The 21,701-nt window shown below is 36.8% G+C and overlaps 2 protein-coding genes and 1 long non-coding RNA gene across 5 annotated transcripts in view; all 3 read right to left on the reverse strand.

Moving 5' to 3' along the window:
- Positions 1 to 138, reverse strand: part of LOC139992943 (furin-like protease 1) — a 355,294-nt gene extending 355,156 nt beyond the window's left edge. Inside the window, exon 1 of the mRNA XM_072014257.1 lies at positions 128 to 138. The gene's annotated coding sequence lies outside the window, so the exon portion shown is untranslated. The remainder of the gene's footprint in view (positions 1 to 127) is intronic.
- The window catches only part of Nachra7 (nicotinic acetylcholine receptor alpha7 subunit), a 161,753-nt gene that overhangs the window by 116,782 nt on the left and 23,270 nt on the right, over positions 1 to 21,701 (reverse strand). The window lies entirely within an intron of this gene.
- Positions 9,787 to 10,400, reverse strand: LOC139992871 (uncharacterized). The gene is made up of 2 exons (XR_011801224.1): positions 10,226 to 10,400; positions 9,787 to 9,895 (listed from the first exon to the last, which is right to left on the reverse strand). It is a non-coding gene; the product is annotated as an uncharacterized lncRNA (long non-coding RNA).

Consider the following 21,701-nt stretch of genomic DNA (forward strand, 5'->3'; position numbering starts at 1 on the left):
AATTGAGTCCGGAGCAAACGTTTTCGCGACAGAAAGCGGACCGCCCTGACGGAACCGTTCATTCACGGCCGTTTAACACGTGTTAACGGGGTAGCTTGTCACGCAACGTCACGGAAGCTCGTCACACACTGCTGACCGCCGCCTGTAATACGTTATTTCCGGTTGTTGCTTTTAATGAATCGTTAATACCACGCTCAGATCTACGATGCTTTGGTCGATTAGTCGTTAGGAAATCACGCGCTGCGTCGAAGAATTCCATTCAAGTTGACTCTAAACCAGCTGTCAGCTGACATCGATTAGAGACAAGTTTCTTAAAACATTTAACCAAACGATTAAGCGGTGCGTGAGATACAACGTTGTTGTTATGTCGATGTTTAAACGAGTTCAGTAATTCAATTTATAACGCGATACAACGAAAATAATGTTGTAAAAAGTGTAAATAGTTGCTGTCGTGTACATCGCGTCGTTTTGCGTTACGTTACAAAGTTGGATCGCTATGGGAAAAGAATTCGCTGAATATATGATGCATAAAGAGAATCCCAGAACACAAATTCCCAACGTCGTTGACAAACTTCGCTTGTTAAAGGATAATATTGCTTGATTATTTCTAGTTTGTCATCCACGATCAAAGCATTCTTCCTTAAAACGTATAAAAATTGGCAATGGTAGAATAGGTGTAGAAATTAAAAATTGGAAGGGTATTCGAAGCAGAAGATTTAATTTTGTCGCGAAATCGTACTCGGTAGAATTTAAGAAATAGGAGAAAAAGTTTCTCCAACGCTTTGTCACTATTTAAGAATTAGCAGTGTCGAGAGAACTAAAGAAACACGTCTGCCCGTGCAAGAAAGAAACCGTAAAGAACATGTATGTGCCGCAAAGTGTTCTCCACGGAGCGCACCTTTAAACTGATTACGAGGCCGCAGAACTCGTTACGGGTTGAGTTGCAGCATGAAAACCGCATTCCAAAGAAAGAAATTGATTTAAAACTTCTGTTACTTGGTATACCGACCGCGATGGCGGCCAGTTGTCTACAACGTACTTTGCGGAATGTAAGCTCAATTAAGGAACAGATGAAAGAACTCGATTACTTATCACACCTGCGTCGGCGTCGTCCTTGCTTTTGTTCCCCCTTAACACCATGACCAAAGAATGCTCTTCGCCGTCAATTCATCGAGTATCGTGTTTTATCTAAATAGGGAAGGCTCTTGAATTATCTCATTAACAACCCGCGTCTTCTTTCTCGATAATTTCCCTCGTATTCATTTCACTTTCCTCTTGGATCTTTTCTATTCCTTTAACAAACATGCGATATAAAGTTTATCCCTTTGTGAAAGATTGAATAGTTTCGAGAATCTCAAACGAAGTCGAGTTGGCTAATTTCAAGTAATTCTGCTTTGAAAATTATGCGCACGAAATATCATTAGACTATATTTCCATAACAAATAATGCTCGTAGACGGTGTTGTTACAGCAAAGGGTGTTATGAATTAAATATGTCCTCTATTAAGAAAGCGCGAAAGCTATCCTGAATCGATTATAATCTTCATCGTATAATTGGCACCGTTACAAAGTTCTTTTCCTCCTTAACCTTCTACCTTCAATTTTCTGTAAAGATATATTCAATTAACCGTACATCGTCCGTCATGGATGTCATCGAATCATTACACGCGCAAAATAGACACGCTTTGACGAAACTGTTTTATCGGATACGATGTTTCTCATTATCATCGAGTGCAATCGGTCTTCGTTCGAATCGGTTGTACAAATTTTTATTTCTTTTTACAAATATATTTCTTTTGGTCTAGATCCCTCTCTAATATTTGAGCTTCTTTAAGTAAAAAAATATCGACGACTTTATTTTTACTGGGAAATTTTCGTCGATAATGAACATTTTTGTAACAAATGAAAGAATATGTTGAACTTCTTGCATGGAGCTATGTAGGAAATAGCGAATAAATGTCTTCGAGTTATCGTAAACTCGGGAAACACAGTCTGACGTGACCGTGTTATTTTGAACACATCTAGTGCTACGATGGTCTCATGGGAACCAGAAGAATTTTCACCAAGACATCACGTACATCTCTTGGAATCTGCAGGATATTTCAAAGTTCTCGAACCTTTATTTCACCTCCTGACTCGGTAATAATACATTGGAAACGAAAAGAGTGCCAAATGTTAAAATGGTTTACCACGATTATTTTTAATTAAACATTTCCAAAAATTACATTTAAACAATCTTAAGTAACTCTTGTTAAACGTTATACATTTAACTCTATATTTTCAGAAGAATCCGTTTTATCTTTCTCTCTCTATATATATATCTTTTCTTTTAATTAAATCCATTATTGTGTTTACAACATTCGCTAGTAAAAACGAAACAGTCATCTCGTTTTTATCGAAAAAATTACATGATTTAACTTGACTCACTCGTACTGGTTCATTATTTGATTGAATGAATCGTCAAATAGTGATTGTATTATACTTCATATTCGAGAGATACGTTTCCCTTTTGTTCCTGTTAGAACGCCTGAAATAAAATGAAGAATAAAGAAATACGATTCGAGAAAAGAAATGCTAGGTTCGTTCTTGGAAATAAGTATCCATTAAGAATATTGTGAAGGATGCAGTAGAAAATCTCATGTCGTATATGGTAGAAAATCTAATTTCAGAGAGAAACGAAAAAGTGTTCCGCTATTCGTTGCTATTAGCGTTCCTTCTTCTTTGCAGAAAAAAAGAAGAGAAAATAGTAAACTTCTATTAATTATCGCAAAACGATTGAAAGTTCGCTAATTTCGATTTTGGTTTCACCTGTTATACCAAACATAATCGAACTTGTTCCAAATACTTTTAACGATGCTTTTGAATTGTTATTGGCGAACGGGAATTTATTCTATCGTGCTTGAATCAGCTATAAAAAGAAAAAGGAAATCAACTCGAGCATAAAAGAAAATGCATTTACGCGATCCATTTGACATAAATCTCGGCTGTTTCAGATGTAGATGCATACAAGGTGAAAGCGACTCGTGTCTGTGGCGATGTGCTACGTGAATGTGACAACGAAGAGCATAAAATTTCCTTGGTGCAATTGCAAAGGGAACGTTACATCTTCTTCGTGAAACTTTGTTGCGCTCAGTATTTCTTTTTGCATTCTCCAATACTAAAATATACTGTTCTTTTGATAAACATTTGCATGGAAATAAATTTTACATCGGTAACATACCTATATTTCTCCTACATGAATTATTTTAAAATTATACAGTTACAACCTATCCATAGGAAAAATATGGAATTCGTGATATATTATAAAACAATGTTTCAATCTACACTGTTGTACTTATAAAAGTAGATTATCTTTACATTTTTCTTAAATTGTGTCATGAATTTTTCGAACGACGTGATATTTCATTTTGTTTCTTAAAAGATGTAAAATCCACGAGTTCGGAGTATTCCTTGAATAAAGAAAATAATTTGATCTTCCACTGTAGGGATTTCGTTCTATAAATATGCATGAAATCTAGTTTATACGTTTCACCCGAAAAAGAATGAAATTGAGCAAATCGGCAGAAAATTTTTATATTAACTTTATTAATAAATTTCAATAAGGTAGGAGGAGGATATTATTTTTCAAATGAGAGATATTCCATTGAAAGTGATCTTTCCATTATTTAATTGGACGATAATATATCATAGAAAGCCGGTTAAATAAAATGCGCGTACAGGTTTTTGTCGCAGTTTTCGCGCATCATACATTTAATACCGAGGCAAAGAAAACAAAAGTAAACCAACCTGGATAATTTTTAATTGATAAAAGGTGTATTCAATGAGCGGAGAGAAATTCAACGAGCTTTCGCCGTGAATGAAACAACGAGGAAAAATAACAAACGAATTTTAATAATATAATTGCGAAAGTATTGTGTAGTGACTTCTCAAAGAATTATAATTCTTTCACAATTTCCGAATATCTGTTTTATAATAATTTATAGATATGAAAAGAATATCATCGTACAAAATTTTATGTGAAATATTTGGCCGATAAAATCGAAGATAAAACCGAGTTTGGTTTATTTAAAGTGTTTATCGAATCGACGACGAATGATGAGGTGACGCTACGAAAATTGCTTGTTTCAAAACCCGCACAGTGTTGCTGAGATTTAGACGACGGCTACTGGAAATTGCATCATGATTTTCCTGTCGAGTGAACGAGAGAAAGTTTATCCTCGGTCTGATCATCGTCAACTAAAATCCTTTTCCAGATATCCGCCAGTCAGAGTGATTAGGAAATTTAATTACTCCGTGAAGTTCATTAAATTAATGTCATTTTCGTCGAGCATTCATGATTTTGTGGAAACTTAATCATCGTACTTCGTTTTTCGCTCTGTAATTTCTGTTACTTTAAATTCACTTATAATTATTGCTACCTCTATTTTCGCCAATTTCTCATACCTTTTTTTTTTTTTTTTTTAATAACTCGAGTACATTATTAATTTTATTCTAGTTTAAAATTTTCAGTCTGACCGAATTTTCTGATTTTGAATTTTTTTATTTAAGACCTAAAATTTGAAAACTGATATTTTATATTAACTGGTAATGGATAGTAATTCAATTTTTTATGTTTCTATTCATACGTGATTAAAAATTCTTCTATTCTTGTCTCATGATCTATCAGTTTCTTAGCTTCCATTATACTAAATTATGCAAATTTATTCGCGTATTATCAACAACATACGGTATTTGTAATTGTAAAACAAATGTAAAACTGTTATCGTTAGGTTTCGTTTCGCGACAAAAACTTTAGCAAGATTTACTGTTGCGAAAAAGTAGCGTTCATTCTTCCTGATAATAGAAAGAGCAATTCTTCCAGGTCTGGAAAGAATTGAATTGACGTGAGCGCTCGTCTATCGCGATGCACTTTTGCAGCAGATTCTCCTTTTATTGTCCGTAAGTTTTCTAGTTTTAGGAGATTCCACCGATAGTTTCGCAAAAAAATGACTTCTTCGGCTTTAAAAAGGAATTTAACCATCCTAACAGTTGTAACAAAACGTAACAAAACAGTATCTTCCGACAAATCTGCCAACTTTTCGCTGTGCAAAATGTTCTAAAGTTTGTAGTGCTCGAAAGGGACGCTTACAAATAGTTTAGTATATTTTCTCGAAAATATAAACAAACAACAATAACAAATAACAATAAACAAAAAACAATAAATAAACGTGTAACTAACTTCAATTTGCTGGAATTCACCGTAAATCACGGTTGGACTGTCGATTTGCATCATCAAGAAACTTATATTCAACGGTGTACATACATTGAATTAAAATACGCTTAACATTCAGCAGATATTTCGTAGTTTCTGAAATATCGAATAAACAAAAATCATCATATTTCGAACAATAATGCATAAAGCAGAGCATGTATGAACGAAGCAAAATAGTATCAATTCTCGTTAATTATAGCATCGATTGTCGGGAAAATCAGTTTACCAGAAGCTAGATGCGTCGAAGTTCGAGTTATGTTTATGGTAATAGCCAGATTCGTAGCCAACAGTTTTCAATTTACTGGCTATTGACAGCAACATATTACTCGACACCCTTTTCACCCTCGTGTTTCGCTACCGGTGCTGTATCCCCGAAATTTCTTCTTCCGATGACTTCCTACTGCTGTCGTAGACACGAGTCTATCTCCGAAGCAATAAATCATCGAACGCTTTTCAACGTCGTCGTGGTGCACCGGCGAGATTTCACCCCGTGGCTACGGATATTACTTTAGAATTTTGTCAGTGACGCCACTTTACGACAATGATAGTTTCTACTATCAATCGCATTTACAAAACTGCGTGATCGATACGAAAGATATATAGCGATGATAATTTCCGAACAAAATGCTACGTTCTATTGATGAGTGACATCATCAGACAGTTCTTTAATTGACGAAACAGATACAAGATTTAAGATCGCGTAATTTCTGTAAATCATGGAATTTATTCCATGCGCAAATCATTAATCTGGATTTTCAGCTTACTTTCAGACTCCAATTTTTGTTGTACTTTTTAAATCGTATTACTTTTGACGTGAAAGGTGCACTTTATTTCGAAATCCACTGTAAATTATACATCGCGCAGGTAAATAAAAATAGAACCGTATAAAACTCGAATAGAATTTGTATTTTTCACGCTGTTTGTATCAATAAATGATATTACATGGAGCGTGTTACAGGTTGGAACGAAAGCACTATAAATAGTTGAGCTAGATACATTTTCTTGCATGGGGAAGAATAGCGTGTTGTGTGCGGGTAGAATAACCTTGCACAAAGACATAACAAAACTAAAGTGAGCGAGATAAACATCCGCAGTGTACACACTGCGCTAAATTACCATTTGATTGAGATTTACAAGGAGCAACGACTCTTCACGGTATCCTCTTAAATAAAATCGTTTCGGTTTCAATGAACCGTCGATGAAATTTCGCGAATCGATCCGGACATTTGCAACGCGGTTTGCGGAAGGTACATTCGGTTGGATCGATGCCCAAAATTGAATAGGAAAGCGTCATCGATGTGTAATCGCTTGACAAATTCCGCATCGAAGATTCTAATTTGGTACGAGACGGCAGCTGTAATGCAAATGACATTACGCAGTTTAGCGAAATGAATTTAACGATGTGTTGCGTTGCGAGATAATTACGTTGAACTTTGCAGTGCGTTCTTCCTTCCGTGCGCAATTTCCCTCCATCCTCTCTACCGCCTTATCCACGGCAACGGCGTTGCGATTATAGTAATTAAGCAAAGAAATGCAAACCTCCTTCCCGGAATTGCCAGATATGGGAGGAAATCGCGTAGTTCCAGTCGGCTAGTTAAACGTGGCAAATTAAATTCCGTAATGTTCTATCAGCGGCAAAAACAGTTTTGTACAGATATCTTCGTTGTTCTGCGTTTCTGTCTATATATATGGTGTCTGAGTTAATTCGAAACACTCAAATATTTCTTAGATGAATGAAGATAAAGAAAAAGTATTGCTGCAATAATTTGTGACGATAATCAGTGAAACACTTGATCACAACACTTTAATTCTCATTTACCAATAATACGTTTTTGGTCTTACCGACAGTGAATTTTCAGCGGATTTAATGCGGGTGAAAAAGTTTTGGTGGAAGCCTCGTACTCGAATGATTTGTGTTAGATTAGGATCATCGGATTTACATTAAATTAAGAATGGGAGAGATTTAGAGTCTCGCTAAGTCCTGAGGACTTTTTGTTGCCAATAAATTTAAAACTTCAACGTTGTCAAATAATTGTACGTAATTAGAATCAGATCATGTAGGATAATTTAAGACTATTTAGATATTTATAGGTTTCAAGGGTTTTTTGTCTTTGCTAAATTGTGTTCTTTAATTGTTTTTTTTATTTATGTTCTTAATGTATTCGCGAAACAAAAATATTTTCATAAGGTTTGTCAGCCTGTTTCCAACTCAGTCTTTTTTTTTTATTCAACAGTCTGTAAGCTGACGTAAAAGTTTTAATTGCTTCACACATTTCGATGTGTATAATTCTACTTTTATGGAAAGAGGTCTCATACCTCATAGACAGAGGTTTTCAATCTCTCTATTAATTTTAATGTTAATCCTCAACTTGTATCGTTGGATGGTGACTCGTAACAAACTGTGTTAAATTATTAAATTTTTTAATGTTTCATTTTCATTTCTATTCCCTATTTTATGCAGAAAATTAAAATGATATATCTGCTAATTAAAAGTAATATAGCGAAAATGTAATTTGGGCTATTGTGATCATCTATAACCAAACGATATCGACTTAATTAATCTGATTGTAAGCGAGTATAAACATCGGCAAATAACGCGAATTGTTCTCTAATGCAATTAGGAAAGAATTACATAAAGCGGACGTAATTTGCAAATACCTACATTTGCATTGTTTCTTTATTGTTCTCCCTCGCGAAAACATTACTCAAACTGGTCCGCCAGAGTGTTATAAATTGCAGCGGAAATCTTTGCTCATGAATAAAACATTATTAGAACGGAGGTGGCACGTTAGGTTAGGTGACAGAAACAGGTTTGCAATGAGAAATTGTGCATATAGGTAATTAGAATCTCCATATTTACCAATTCAGTCGAAAATGTATAGAAAATACGTAGCCACTCTTAATGAATAAATATCGTTGTTCGGGAGCGCACTTCAACTATATTAATCTGGTATGGTTTATAGCATTACAATTAACCGAGAATTTGCGAAACAATTTTATTACAATTTTTACTACCCCCAGAGATATATATTATCCTATTATTCTTGTATTGTTTCCTTCTGAACTGCTTATATGCTGACACGACAAATATTAACCAGAATTCTATTTGCTTGTAAGAATAGAAATTATAATTAAACGCAATTTCTCACCTTGTAATTTTCATGTCATATCGCTGCTTTGTTTTCATAATGACACAACTGAAAAAATGTAAACTTTAAAGGAGAGGCGTTTTCAAATTTACAAAGAAATCTTGGCGAGTCGTTACAACGACATTATAAGACTGTCTTAACACAAGATACGCCACTTTTCGCAAAAGCAGTACGACCGTCCACTTGTAGCGTCACGAAAACAACTGAAGGTCAGCCAGTGCTGTTAAACTAAGGCCAGGTTGATAACGGCATAAGAATAATTTTTCCTTCCAACGCAAAATTGATGAAATAATAAATATACCGTTTTACGTAATAAAAACAGAAACATAACTCTCGACCTTCTATTCGATAAAAGCAAATTTGAAATTTGTTGGGATGTGCCACTATTAAAGCAAAGCAGCGATACAGCGTTCTAAAGGGTTGAAATAACATTTACATGTGTGAATAAACGAATATCACTGCGTTGCAAATGTGAAACACGCTAAGACGCCAGATAATAGACCAACTAACTCGTTGAAGTTTACGTTTACTGCTGGATTTAATTAAAATCCGAGTTTGCTCGATACACATTCGATCCGTCTTGTATGCTACTTGCTAGAATGGGGAAAATTTCTTCTTTGCTCAACGCTCACCTCGTTATCGGTTTAAATGTCTAATCAAGAAACCACGGGTTCGCGTAGAGGGTTCTGTAAATGTCGTTCGTCGGAAGTGTGGAAATTTCGCGAACACTGTCTTCCACTCCATCGAAGCTCGCGTTTCATTTGAAAACTTGGAACAGTAACGGCTAAAGATAGTTAAACACACAAGACTATATTGCAGCGTCTAAGTGTACTGCTAAGGGCAGTAAACGAAGCTGCACAGAGGGGGATGAACGTTCGCAAAGAGTAGTCGACTCGCTAAAAGCGAATACCAGAACTCCAGGGAACAAAGTTCGCCAAATGACTAACTTAACAGACAAAAATTTCGCGTCTCATCGTAGAACGCTGCGGTTTCCATTATACGATTATAAGTGAAATATCGTAGGATTTTACGCCTATTATGTCTCCATCAAGAAAATTAATTTATTTTGCAAAGAAAAAATTGATTGATTATGATAATTTATTTAACTTAAAGGTACAAAAATCACGGTGAATATCATACGTAAAATGATTCATTCTATAAGGACGCGAATATTTAGTTCATAATTAATTGCTAATTAAATTCCTTGGTAAATTTTTAAGAAATTATTAGCAGACGAAGGAAATCATGAACATTTTGTTCCCTTAGTCCAAAAAGTTAGAAGATATAATAGGCAGTTGGTGATAAAGTACCGTTTATGGGCGAAGATTACAATCTAGCAGTCGCGAGCTTTATCCCTCTTCCTCTCCTTGCTTTTCGTGGTACGAGGCACAGAAGTTCTGTAGTTTATACCGCCTCGTAAATCCCTTATGACTCACTGTCAACGACCATCAACCACCGCATCATAATGGCTATTGATCCTCCGCAGTAATCAATATCTAAAATTATCAAGATAATAATAGCTTGTCATCAAGTTTAACGCGTAGAAGCCTCCTTGGAAGTTGATAACTACGATATATTGATAATATAATATTCGAAACAATAATACGTTCATTTAGCATAGTAACTCCACTAGTGCACTAGTCATACAAATTAAAATGTATTACTTCATATGTTTTATACTCTGAAAGCAAATATCCCCGGAGTAACTTACAGTTAGAACAATGATATTTAAGCACCCTATAGATTACACATATTACATCAAAAATATTAAAATTATCACTTGACTTTCAAATAACCGACAAAGCTTATAAAAAGAAACTATTTACCGCAAGTCCTCGGATATTTTCCACTTTCACGTCGATATTTGAATTTCCTATACTGGTATGCATGTTGTAAATTTACTGATACGTCAAGAGTTCAGATGTTTTCAACATAAACAAATTCCGTATGTTTTATCGTGCATAGGTATAATTCTTTAAAACATTTCACTCTATTCTAAAACTATTGACGATTATTGCTGCGATATTTTATTCTATTTGTTAAAAATGTTGTTATAAAATTTTTCTAAAAAAAGGATCGACCTTATCGTCGTGAAGAAATAACAGTGTTCTATGTGTGGAGACGATGGTTTCCGCCCGGCCGCGACAATACGTTCAACAAACGGACTGAAGAGGTAAAGAAGAAAAGAAGACAGCCGGTACGGTAGCTCCTTCCACGAGGTTTCGAAACGATATTAGTTGGGTTTGCCTGTTGTTACGGTCGCGTTACACCGGCACTTTTTGACCAATAACACCGAAATGTCCGGCGCAGCGGTGGTCCGCCACCGGTTACACCGGTTACACTAGAAAAATTGATCTCTCGACGCTGAACCGAGTGTGGCAGTTCGAGGGAGAACAAAAAATAGAAGAAAAAAGAGAACAGAGGGTGGAAAAACAGTACGCGATCCTCAATGGAGCAGAACGTTAATGCCATATTTCACCGTGGCTCTGAAACAGTCACCAAGAGACGCGAAACGACCGACTGGTTGGCGAGGATCGATTTTCCAACTTACCCGCGACCAGATATCCACCTTGTTCTTCGCTCTTTCCACCACTCCTAGTTCTTTTTTCTTGAGAGGCCAACAGCAGCAGCCACGAGCATCGAACGTGCAGCGACGCCTATGTGCGAAATGCAAACGGATTGCCTCGCCTGCTTCTGACGTTAATGCACGAAGTTGAATGCCGAGGCTCTCTTTATCTTAGCGGAAAGAGAATAGCACACCAGGTGGTTAGGAATGCCAAGCATTCACAGAAAAATTAGTGCGATTAGTTCCTTGCGGAAGTGAAATCGTACGAGAACTTGCATTTTTCTTTCAAACCTTCCACATGAACATAGTGGTGCTCGTCAAGATCGATTATTCCTTTTGATTGTGGTCGAGTTTGTTTTAGAGGCTCGCCATAACTGAAGGTATGAGTTATCGGTTGGAAGGATATTTTTTAAGTAATAAGTTAATGATTTTAAACTGTGTAAATTTTCTTGTCGTTTTTCTATTGTTCTTTTACAATTTAATCTAAAATTACGTGATATTTTCGCGCAAAGTTCGTAAAGCTTTGAAAAGTTATTAAATTTCTTTTAGCAACACCAAGAAACACTACGATATATCAATTAGTTTAAATCGATTGAATCTTGAAGCATAGACCATCGCGCTCGATTTGTATCACGTGATCATATCATGGCTGTTACTATATCGCCAATATCGATGAAAATACTATCTATAGTCGATGTGATTGTTGTGGTATAACTCGAATTCTGCGATTTAATTTCTGGTTCCATTAGAGATCGCTGTGTGCACGCAACCTCCACTTCCGGCACGTTGTTGCTCATTCTCTAATGTTTCATGGTTCGATAGTACTTCGGTAAGCGATGCAATAATTGTTCTCGTAACAATTGAAAGGGATTTGACTCGACCATTGTTGGTGTATATAATTTCGACGAATTTCGTGAACATAACGACGATGCTGGTACATTGTTCGAAATCGCAAAATTGTAACTTTTACATCTGTAACTACTCTTTGCCCTTTCCCTTCTTATCAAAATCAACTTAAATTACCATATCTTCTAATCTGACTGAAATTAATTCGTGTCTATTAATTTTTAATTCCACGACAGAACTTTCTGATTAAGAATTTGCTTAATATGCTACCATTTATAATCGCGTGTAACACCTACCGTAGAAAGATCTGAATTTCTTGGATCTTAAGTTGAGGGCGATTTTCAACACTTAGGTTGTGAAATGTAGCCCTGCTATATCCTAGAAAAAAGTGAACAAAAGAAAGAGAATCGATATAACATTCCCAAGATTTTTCTTTGCCAGAATTAAATTATCAAGGTAATAACCAGAAAATTTGCTCTGGATTTAATTTTATCGCTAGAGAAGAAATTCAATTATCCGTCTTGTAACAACGTTACTTACCTACTGCCTACCCATAGAATATGGATTCTAAACGGCGAAGAAGCCTAAACGCGCTTATTCCTTTGTGGTATATAACTCTATCGGTAAATAAAATGCGTCTCCGTAAAGTGGAAGCTGAAAGAAAAAGGAAGGAAGAGAAAAGGTATATTGCATCTTATGTGGTTTTAAGTCGAGCAGGCAAAACCGTCTTTAGAAGAGTTATCGCATGTAGAAAACGTATTCGATTCTTTATATAAATTCTACCGGCGCATTGAAACTTGCCGCGGCAAAGGCGGTTCGAAATAAATTTTATCGAGAGGTTTCCCCTGAAAAACATTATCGCCTTTCTAACGATTTCACGTTTGTTGCAAATAGGAATGCATGGTTTGTTCAAAATAGGAGCTTTCTTTAATAAAAATTTGGAATAAAGGAAAAATGAAATAAATATCTATGATATCCATTTGATATTTCTGGAAAATTATTCACAAATATTTCTATAACATCATCGTTAGCATTTTCAGTCTCTATACTTGAACGGTTTTAAAAATTAATTTACGTCAAACTTTTTCTCTTTTGCACATTTCTGTTTGGCCAAGTCGACAATCGCTGACCACTCAGTAATTAGCACACTATAAAAGTATACGCTATAAAGTCACTGGTGTAGTAATCGCGATAACAGCGTTATGTGCGTGATTTGTAGCGGCTAGCTGATTTTCAACGCGATCGTTTTAAACGTTATCCAAGTTATTTTACCCACGGGTGCCACTCGAGGCGTAAAAGTTACCAAATCTGGCGATCCAATATTCATCCGAACGAACGCAAGCGCGCTTGCAGGCACTTTCGGTAATTGTCGTGGGGTGGACTCTTGTTCGCCCGCGAAGAGAAGTGCTTGGAACTCTAATCCACGCTATTACAGAACTTTATCGGTTAAACCAGTCGGCTTCTGTTTGCCAACTCTCGCGACGTTGTAACCATTTCACGGCGGTGCAGGAAAAACGCCGAGGAAAAGGAACTTTTTCCCCGAATTGTTGGCGAATCTAGGGCGGTCCAAGATAAATCTTCTAGAGACCTACGACGAGATAAAAATGTAAATGTCTGTGCAGCCGTGAGATAATTTTTCTCCGACTTGTTACTCTACCTTTTTCTGATAGTTCCGGCATTATTTTAAAGCATAAAAATTCGCTGGTTCGTTAACGCAATCTGTAATAAGATTTCACTGGAATTTGCAGTTTTGTCGAAGGTAGATAAAACAACTGGAATACAAGATTGAGGGAAGGGATATACCGCGGCGATAGGGTCCAGAACAATTTTTTCCCCGAGGTTGCAGAACAATCTGACAAAGAGGATCAAATACTCTTTTGGATTTGGCTCCGGTTGAAATAAATCCCTTAGAGATCTATGCTATGATATTAAACGGTACTAGCGAAGTAGCAGTTCGAAGTTTTATCCTGTGTTACGTGATTTCTCTTTTACGTTATTCGATCGATGTGAGTTTATCTAACCATGAAACAGCCCAAAAAGCTTTTGATCGCTTACAATACAAATATTTTTATTTAGAAAGACATCTGTCTTATTGTAATAGAAATTTATTTCACCTTCTAAGTTATGACGAGTGTACTTTACTTTAGATATTTCGTATATTTTTGGTCATTTTAATTGCTCATAAATGCATAAACATCGGCAGTTTTGATAATGATGAATAAAAACACAGTTTTATGATAAATTGCAGTTTTACGATTGTCAGTCTTTGTGAAATAGAAACATCAAAGTCGAAAAATACGAGATACTAGCTAAAGAGATCTTGGAATAATCGCACGGTTTTAGTTGGTAGTTCGCAATGTCGCATCGCAACAATGCGAACAGTTGCTGTCTCCGCGAAACTACAAGAACACTAATCCATGCTATTACGAAACGTTACTTGGGAAGATATCTTCTAAGTAGCGAGACCGCGATTCCTTCGGGCCGGCAGCAGAAATACTACAAAGAGAACTACAGTTTTCGTTTCGTAAGAAGATCTGGTTCAGTCCGGACAAATATATCAGAGATGTGTGACGAAATAAAAATGCAAGAAGAGAAGCTTTCTTTCTTGATGTTTTTTTTTTCATCGTTGAGCCGGAATTTGTCGGTTTTTAAGATATATCTACACTTAGTCGCCTAACACGATTTCTCCTCTCGAGACTCTTTGAAGCTTACTTAACGTTTTTCACTCCCATCTCTATGCTATGATACTCTTAATGCCATCAAGCGGAAAGCTTAAGTAACGAAATGTCTCATCGTAAATAAACAAAATTGTTTTCTGTTAAGTTTATAAATTTGACAAAATGCAACGTATGTATAACTAAAAATGTATTAGGTTGTCCGAAAAATTTCTTTCGTTTTATAAAGAAATAACAGACACACAATTTATTTTGTTGTATATTAATTTATTGAGTTATGCACGAACATAATAATAGAAATATAACGAAATGTATCATACCTAATTCAATAAAATAATATAAAACAGTAATTGCTGATCATCTATTATCACCTTATGAAACGAAATAAACTTTTCGGACAACCTAATACATCTACAAAATAATGGGGGCTCGTTATAGTTACAATTCCTCTGATTCTCAAATTATTTATCTCTGTTAACATTAATACACCTGGGCTCCGTAAATATCCAAGCCTAACAAAATTACGCGTCTTATCAACGGTAAATACATTGCTCGTCGATTTTCACGCGCGATATGAAAATGAAAGGAAATTTCTGCATGAAGCAGAACATCGTAATACAAATCTGTAGATATCTAAAAATAAATCGCCATACATTTTCCTGCTATGAGCGATCATTTTTAAACGTTCGAAATTTACTTTTCCAGATAATTTTCTAATATGTATAAGAAAAACATATGTTTGGCATCTGCCGCAGATTTTATTTTCTTTCGTTATTTTCGTCAGAAAAAGATTATAGTAGCATGGGCGCATGAAAAGTTTCAGAGTTTTAGTACTCGTCCAAGTTATCGTGGTCTGCCGAACATCAGACCGCGACTAAGAGAAATACTCCGCTCGTGTTTCACGAAACAATTCTTTGGTGGCTCTCACACGAGATCTCGACGCACAAATAACCCGATAATCCGACAGGTTAAAATTTCCCTGATACTTAGTACATTTTCTTCGGTGCAGCAGAGAGTGGAGATTGCGAAAAGTAGCATGGTGGAAAACACGAAGTGAGAGCAGCAGCGAGTTGAGAAGGAGAGGGGGGGGGGGGTAACTGCTTGTCCATTTCACTTCGCAGTTTCTCCCGCGTCATTGCACCAGATCGAATCAATTTTCCTTGTCGACTTCCGTTCTCGTTGGCAACCCCGTTACCACGGCCACGAGATCTCCCGAGGAAAATCCGTGATACTTCAGCGTTCACGACGTTTTTCTCCGGCTATTCTCCTTTTTTCTCTCCACCGCACCGCAACGTCACCCTCTATCGTTCCACCCCGCGTGTAAAGGCGAACGTTCCTAGCAAGGGGGTAAGCTCAGGCAAGGGAGGAGGGAATCACCAAATCTGGACTGTCGCGATAAGAGCAAACGGGGACAGAGAGTGAGGGAGGGAGGAGGGAGGAGGAGGGCATGGGTTAGTCTATGGAGGATGGGAATATGCTGCGAAATGGTTTCGTTTGACTTGACAAGGTTTTGTACATTTGTTAATTAGACCTCCCTGTTACACGCGATGCTTTTTTTCTCGTTTGCTGGCCTGTCCTTTTTCTTTAACCCCTTCGTTGCTGCGCGGTGAACTACTTTTTCCGCCATTCGCCCCTCTACATGACGAATTTTTTCGGGAACAGAGAGCAAGGAACTTTTAACCTCCGCGATTGTCCGCGGCTATTCAAACTATCGTATCCCTCGTGGCTTCGTTGATACGCTGGTTTCCCGAATTGTTGACAGAGGTATCTAGATAGAGATTCGTATGTTCACAGCTCTGCGTGAAACTGGGATGTACTGTTTGTTTAGAAGAAATGTATTGTACTATTCTTCCATTTCAACTGTTCCAAATGACGTTAAAAGGTAAAGTACCTGATTAATGAACTGCAGACGTTGGAGCAATTTCATATTTTTATGAACGTAACTAAAGAAATGGTACTTGAATAGAAATTTATTCCAAACATTAAACGTTATAATGAACCACTTACTTTGCATGTCTTTTTTTTTATATTTTTGCATATTGTGTGCATTCTGTACGCTTTTACACGTTTAAATTTTCTATAAATGAATAAACACTCACGATCATTTGTTAGTCACGAAATATGCGAAAAGAAGGAAAACCAAATTTAGATAAAATAACATTATCGGCGTGTTCCCAATAAATGTGTTTCTCATCTGCTACAGCTAGTGAAACATTGACTTGTATCGATCTCCTGCAGCGCCAGGTGCAACATTTTCCAAACAAACGCGAACAGAAGGAATAGGAAAAAGCACGTGCAATGCATTATACTGACATGTAAGATCGCAAAGTGCATTAGTTCGAAGGAATCATAAGGTGCTACACCCTGCAGTTGGTATTTCTTGCCAATTTAAATGATATACTTTTTATGCGAAGAAACAGGTGCACTTCGTGTTTCCGCATACACGAATTCACCGCAGATTTCGTTTTTGCCTTTGTACTTGCAAATAGGTTCAGACCCTCCGATTTGGAAACATCAGATAAACGTATCAAAAACGAAATTCCTACTTGGTATTCCGACAAATCCTCAACGGAATTCTATGTAAACAAGCGTTTGAATCGACTCGGTATAATTTCTTTCGCAAATTCGACAACGGGAATTCGACGATCACGTACACGCAATTCCCCGGAGAAATCACTTTTAAAAATTACACCTGAGAGCTCTTTATATCTCTCGATTTGTTCGTGCAAATAAGAATTTACCACGAGACGCCGATTTTGAACGAATCTCGCTAGAAGCAACTGACTACGCAGCGGAACTAAAGCGATTGCTTTAATCGAGAACCAGTTGCACTTGCTTACCAGGTAACGAGTATCGATCTGGGTGATTGTAAAAACTCCATGAGTTAGAAAATGAGTTAAGATAGATAGATAAGTTCCAAACTAGGAACTTCTACTTGATTTAGGAGCAGTCACGTGCGTAATGATTTAATCAAGTTTTCGGTGAGCATTTAAGATAAGCGTTTAAGATAAAAGTAATTTGCTACTACTCGAAGTAAGAAACGATGTTTACGACATTTTTTACGTTTTTAGAGGACTTCCTGACGTTGAATAAAAAAAATTAAATTTTAAAGTTTTCTCCGACTAGACTTGAAATATGCTTAAATTGAAAACAAGTATGCAGAAATTTTGTGAAATGAGAATAGTAAATTCCTTATATAGTTAATTTTACATCAGAACGCTTTATTCCGAAAGAAGAGATGCAATTCGGTTTGCAATGATCTGCATGCCAGGAAAAAAAAAGTGATAAAAATTCAGTTTATTTCGTTTTCTTACGTCGACCGGTAATTCCAGGTTCCATGGAAGCCAATATATCTCACGTCGTTGCGTCTTCCGCGTCATTGGATCCGGTCGAATCATCCCCCTCTTCAACGTTCATTCGTTCCGAGCATCGAGTATGGAAACGGAATTTCGTGAGAAACCATACTTATATAAAGCACGTTTCCCCTTCAGGAGTTTTCGAGAATGTGACTCGTGTTCGTTGGGCTGGGAAATCGAATTCGTACTTTTCGTATCATACAGATCCTGCATATTTCTAATCCCAGTATCACGAAATTAGCCACGTTTTAAATAACATCGAATTTTAAGAAAATTCCCAAGTAAATCTTCACTGATAAAAAATTCCATGGAACTTGATGATTTTTATCCCGTTTTTATCCGTTCTGTAAACATTGGAAATAAAAAATTTTGAAATTGTGATAGTTTCCCAATATTGCTAATTTGGTTGATGTTGAAATAGTAATAGAATTTATCTTGCGCGTAGAAAACAAGCAAAGTTGTTTCACCGTCATCGCTTCTTAAAATTCAAAGACAAATATTCGTTCATCGATAAACATTCTCTGAAATAAAATGCTAATAGAAGTAGATAGAGGTTCCAACTTTTGTTTGAGCATTCGATACAAAGCACGAGAGCACAGCCTTTACTTGCAGTCATACAGTGAAAAGAATTAACATACTTGCACCGATGAATCTATGCATTGTTTTACATAAACTACGGAAATGAACCACACGAAGAACCGCGTCATGCATATGCAAAAATCACTGTAATTAAGAGTGTAACATATTACCACCGTGTACAAGACGTGTCGTAAAGTACAAATATTTGACACTCGCGGCTTTTTCATTCTAATATTTCCCTAACATTCTCATTCATCTAAACATCTACTTTAAAATAGTCTTTTTATTTATTCCTCGTCACATTCTCTATTCACACCCTCTAATAAGGTATTAATGACTACAATAACATGTATTCTATAAATATGTGAATATTTAAATACTATTTACATGCTTATTTTGGTGCAGTTAGTTAATGTTGTTAATTAATAAATATGTAGTTAATTATTAATTAGTTAGCGAGCTAGTACAGTTTTATATTTCTATAAGCGGTGAAAAGATCTATTTCTTTTACGAAACTTACATTGCTTTTTTACATCGTATTTCTACTTTTAATTAGAAGTTAGAAATGGTTGCATATTGTTAGATATTTTTAAGTTGCGTTTTGTACCTTCGAATTTAGCACAGTAGCAAAGCAGATGTTCGATGGTGTTGCAATATTTCCAGAGTTTAGGATTCTGTTTTTTGATAAGATGCGAATGTATACTGTTGGAGTAACCTAGCTTGAGTCTGGTTATTTGTGTCTGGTCCTGTGAGAGTCATAACCGGGCTTACTTCCTGTATGTTTCTTCCGAATTTATGTAAGAAAGCGTTGTGAGTTTGCCAGAAGTTATTCCATTCTTGTCTTACCGTTGTTCTTACGAGGCGTTTATCTTTTAAGTCTTTATTACTAGTTGGTTGTTGCACTGTAATGTTGCTTTCCTGCAGATATTGTCGAACTCTTACGTGAAATGGATTGGCAGCATGTGGTTTTGTGGTATAATGGGAAACAGTGAAGGTTTTCAGTAATATTTTATGAACCTGATTATTGAGTGTTGCAGATATAGTGGTCACATAGAACAGTGAACATTCGTAATTGTGAAATAACCTCTTCCTAATTGTAGGGAAAACATATATTCAAGGTAAAGGAAAATACCTACAATCATGTTTTAAATGAAATACGAATCCGTATGCTTAAGAAAAATGTAAAACAGCTGCATCTTGTTATCGATAGGAGTTTTGAAAATCCTCGCGTGTAATTGAAAGCTCACGTGGTACTCGTGTAAAATATACCTTTACCTCCTCAGACTTATTTTCAGCTTTAAGTTATCGTCCTCCAACATCCTGCGGAGAACTCTCGAGCTGTGTTTCCTGTGTCTCGCGGTGACCGAATACGACCGGATGTCGAGGCGAGCACGTAGAACAACTCTCGATACAAATCTCCGATTCTTTATGACCTCGTTGAGTCCATGTAAACACGCTCGTTTCGATCCGTCTTTTGGCTAGGTTGGAGGAGAACGAACGAAAGGCGGAGATAAAGCGAGATATATATATATATATATATATATATATATATATATATATATATATATATAGAGAGAGAGAGAGAGAGAGAGAGAGAGAGAGAGAGAGAGAGAGAGACATACAGAAAGCAATAACCCTTCTCTGTACTGTCACGAGAGAAAAGAGAGTGCATCGACTTCCAACCGCCGAAATATCCCTTCAATGCCCGTTTGTCCCACCTTATCCATGTCGTAGGATCAAAAGAGAGGGGTAGAGGCTAGTGGTAGAAAACGAGGGAACGGGGGAAAGAGAAAGCGAAGAAAGAGGATAAAAAAGCGGGTAGAAAATTGTAACACAGAAGAAGATACGGTTGAGATCTCGTCTGGGCCCATTGTTGGCCCTTTGTTTCGCAGAGCCAGGGGACGCGGAATACGCGGATATCGCGAAACAATGCCCGAGCCTCGAGCAACGCCGTAGAAGGGACCTCACAGCCAGTCAGAAGAAAAAAGGCAGACGCTCGTAGATAGAGAAGGATGGAGGCGGGGGAGGAGGAAAAAAGGGAGGAATAGACGCGAAACATAGATGGACAGTCGGAACGGAGGAGAGGGATGGATAAAGAGATAGGGTGGGAATATATCGTTGGCACGATGCAAACGAGTGGAAAAATGCTGGCTATCATGCAGTCTCGCGAGTTCGAATTCAATAAGAAACGGTCGACGGTGTGTAGGACGGCATTCAGTTTCGAAATCAAGCGGCGCTTCCTCTTGCCAAAACCTTCACGGCGAATCGATAGTCCAGTAGGTCACGTCGGCATGGAAAACTGTGCCAAAGCCTTTTCTTTCTCGTCCGGCTTGTATCTTTGTCGTTACGTCTGCCTGTGTCCCCCTTTCTCTCTATCACATTTCTCTTTCACCCTCTGTACGTCGTTTAGCGCGCCTTTTCACCTTGTTGTTCTCCCCTATTTTTTTTTTTCCTCCTCCTGCACCTCTTCCTCGCTCTCGCCTCCCTGTTCTCTGTTTGCTTTTTAAGTCACTCGCGACGCATCTCGAACTCTCTTTCCTGCCCGTTTATGATTGAAACACCTCGAATGACAAACATCGGAGACACACTCGGTAAATCGAGGAGCAAAGATTCGAAATTCAGCATCAACTTTGTTTGCTTTGCCTGAATCCGTCCATATTTTGCTATACGAAGACGCAATGCATTTTTGTTTCATTCGTTTGTGTTTGATTTAATCTCGACACGTGAAAATTTTAAAATTATTTACGTTCTACGTCGCGTATGAAAAAATTGTAACATTGTGAACGACAGCAAGATACGTAGAAATATGAAAAAAATATTCGCTTGCATGCTTTAATACACTTTTAGCCAGAATACCAAATTCGTAGAAATTCGAAAAATTGTAATATTCATTTTTTACAACGGGTTAATATTATTTAAAAATAGTTTTAAGTCCGCGTCTAGCGGACAGAAAGAATATTCTTGACTTGAAATTCTATTTAAAAGAAATACACGCTTCTCTATTTGCCTTTATAGAGCTTAACAAACCCTTAGCCGTGTTCCAACAAAGTAAAATAAAACTTTATCTCGTTAAGAAACTCACGAATTGTTTTGATTGACCACAAAGAGGCTTTGTGAATATGCCATTGTACAACCAAAGAAAAAAAGAATCTTGAGTCTCGAAAAAACAGAGTCTTGAAGATGGCTTTTCACGTTCATTAATCATACAACCTTTGTCTTACATATTTATTAATATCATCAGTATTCGTTGATTTATAATGACGTAGTTATCGCAGGTAAG

Source organism: Bombus fervidus, chromosome 12 (genome assembly GCF_041682495.2).
Source record: "Bombus fervidus isolate BK054 chromosome 12, iyBomFerv1, whole genome shotgun sequence".
In the NCBI taxonomy this organism is placed as follows: Eukaryota; Metazoa; Arthropoda; class Insecta; order Hymenoptera; family Apidae; genus Bombus; species Bombus fervidus.